We start from the raw sequence: 3,198 nt of genomic DNA, 5'->3' as shown, positions 1-3,198 counted from the left end.
ACTTACGTTGTCAAGGCAACACACTTGGACTTACACCACCAAGGCATAAATATGCAAGATGCATTTGAACCTATCACAAAGCTCCCCCTGCACCTAAGCTCCCCATTGAGCTAACAAAGGCATTTAAGGTTTTTCCAACTAAAACCTTACTTCTCTCCATTTGGTTAATATCAAAAAGCTTCCAAGAATATCCCAATTGTTGAAACTTGATCATCCAAAGTGACCCTAAACTCATGTATTTATCTACCAAGGATCTCATACACCTATACGAGTTGACCTGGTTAACATCAGTGCTGAAAATTAGTTTAAGACTTGTATCAGTCGACTACCCTTATCAAAATAAACTCACAAAGACATTCTGTATTCGATAAACAGTGTTACCAGTCGACTGGTAACTGCATCAGTCGATTGGCACCCTTTTTTTAGCCCAAATAATATTTCTGACCCAACTTCAGAAATATATTAAAAACCCCACAGACATATAAAAATCACTAAATTTTATAGAGAGGTTTGTTATACTTGTGTCTACTTAGAAAAAAATATATTTAAAAATGTACATATCTTGGATCTCAAAATTGACAAAAAACCCAAAAACTAGTTAAATGGTTCAATTTCAGCTTGATCTAAAGTCCTGGTTTTGGTTTCCTCTTGATGTATTTGCACATACTAAATATTAATGCATCTCTAGAATTAGTTTATATAGCATCTATGTTGGAATGTATACTAAAAGCCTAGCTTTTTGTATAAATATTTACTTAGAAATAAGAATCATATTGGTTAAATGTCTACATTTATAAGCTAAGTGTAGTTGTTCAATTAATTTATATTGTAGATAACATAGTGTGTGGTGTCACACACAGAAGATAATGTTATCAATTCCTTATAAATTATAAACAGTAGCTCACGACTGAGATGGAAAGGAATAAACCATTGGAATAGTCACAGTGTAATTAGGTATTGGTTTATCTTGACTGATAAATTACACTAGTACACTCTGAGTGTATTGAGCAGGACCATTTAAGGTAAGTTCTTTTTATACTAACTTAATAAAAAAATAAGACCTTTGTTATTATGGAAGTGTGTGCTCTTAATCCCGATATAGTAACAAGCACGTGTACTTAGCATTTATTTCTTTGACTTATCAAAGGGTGAGATTTAGCTTGATAAATCAAGAGGCTCGATGAGTTGGGAAATGATATTATTTATAGTGTGTGTTGTTGATTATAGAAGAAAACTGTGTCCTAGGAATCTAGGTTGATAATGTCCCCAAGAGGAACTTATAAGGATTGTCATGTAAATCCTGCAGGTGGACTTAGTCCGACATGACGATAAGGTTGAGTGGTACTACTCTTGGAGCTAGATATTAATTAAGTGAGTTGTCAGTAACTCATTTAATTAGTGGGCATTCGATATCTTAAACACAGGGAGATTAACACACTCATGATAAGAAAGAGCCCAAAATGTAATTTGGGATTGGTGCGGTAGTTCAATAATAATTCTTTAGTGGTATGAATTATTATTGATGAAATTAATTTGGGTGTTCGAGGCGAACATGGGAAGTTTAATTTCATTGAAAAACCAAATCCAATTTCTCCTCTCGGTCCTTATTGTAGCTTCTTATTTATAAAGTGTTATACCCACCTATACCCACCTTCCTACCCAACCTTAGGTGGTCGGCCAAGCAAGCTTGGAGTTCAAGCTTGGGTCGGCCAAGCCAAAGGTTGAGCCAAGTAAAGGTGGTCGGCCTTAGCTTGAGGCCCAAGCTTGGTGTGGTCGGCCATATAAAGAATAAAAGGGATTTTATTTAAAATCTTTCCATATGTGGAAGCCATGGTTTTAAAAGAGAGTTTAAAATTTAAATCTTTCCTTTTATAGCTTTCTACAAAAGATTAAAAGAAAGGTTTGATATCTTCCCTTATTTGTAGTTAAAAGGAAGATTTTAATTTTTGATAAAACTTTCCTTTTATGAAACCATCTTCATGATTTTAAAAGAGAGTTTAAAATTAAATCTTTCCTTTAATAGTTTCTACAAAAGATTAAGAAAAGATTTGATATCTTTCCTTATTTGTAGATTGAAAGGAAGATTTTAATTTTAGAGATAACTTTCCTTTTTGGAAATCATCCACATGTTTTAATAGAGAGATTTTAATTTATAAAATTTCCTTTTATAACCAACCATGAAGGGAAAAAATATTAGAGAAATTTTTATTTTAAAAATTTCTGGAAACAAATAAGGAAGTTTTAATTTTGTGTTTAAAACTTGCCTTATTTGGAGCACATGAGGTGGTCGGCCATGTAAAGGGTTAAAAGGAATTTTTAATTAAATTTTCCTTATTAACCAATGACAAGGAGAATAAGAGAATTTTAATTATAATTAAATTTCCTTATATGCCAAGACCAAGGAATATAAAAGAGGGGGTAGAGGTGTCTCACCTCACACAAGATATCTGTAGGAACGTTGCGGCCGGCTAGAAGGGGGTTATTGGATAGTCCTGTAAAATAAAAAACAAAACAACCCTTCCTCGAACTCTTTAAGATAACACTTGTATATATAAAGTAAGCCGATAAATTAAAAGCATAACGAAAAAGCGAGGCACAAGGATTTACTTGGTTACAACCGATGTGGTTGTTAATCCAAGGAAGATTAAGCTCACTAAAAACTCCTTCAGGCGGAGAAGCCTCGTACAGCGTTGAAGCGCAGAAAACAAAAGCTCAACTCTAGACTAAAGCTTACAAGCGTTGGAATTACAATTCAGAGTTCGTTCAAAAGCTTTTGGACCAAAGCTATATTTATAGCCTTGGTCGGGGCGCCCTGAAGGGTTCCTGGCGCCCGGGGGGATAAACTTTATCCCCCAACGATCAGATCGAGTCAAAACTCGATCCTGATCAAAAGGCTGGTCCGGACACCCGGAAGGGTTCCGAGCGCCCCGGAGGGCTCCGGGCGCCCCGGAGCCCAAAGTCAACAAATGTTGACTTTTTCGTCCGGGACCTCTTCTCTGGTTCAGTCCCGCTTCAGTCTGGTTCTTCTCCTCCGGATCCGCTCGCTTCGGTGATCTCTGCCATCCGGAAAAGGGCTCACACGAACCCAAGTTCCGGTCTTCTCGAGCAACCTTCTGCTTCGGCTTCTCGTCCCTCGGAATCGCCGCGTGTTTCCTTCTCGTCCACCAGCGTACTCATCCGCAGTCTTCGTCCCTCGGT

Source organism: Zingiber officinale, chromosome 5B (genome assembly GCF_018446385.1).
Source record: "Zingiber officinale cultivar Zhangliang chromosome 5B, Zo_v1.1, whole genome shotgun sequence".
Classification (NCBI taxonomy): Eukaryota; Viridiplantae; Streptophyta; class Magnoliopsida; order Zingiberales; family Zingiberaceae; genus Zingiber; species Zingiber officinale.
The sequence above is the reverse complement of the archived record's forward strand: the minus strand, read 5'-3'. Positions refer to the sequence as shown.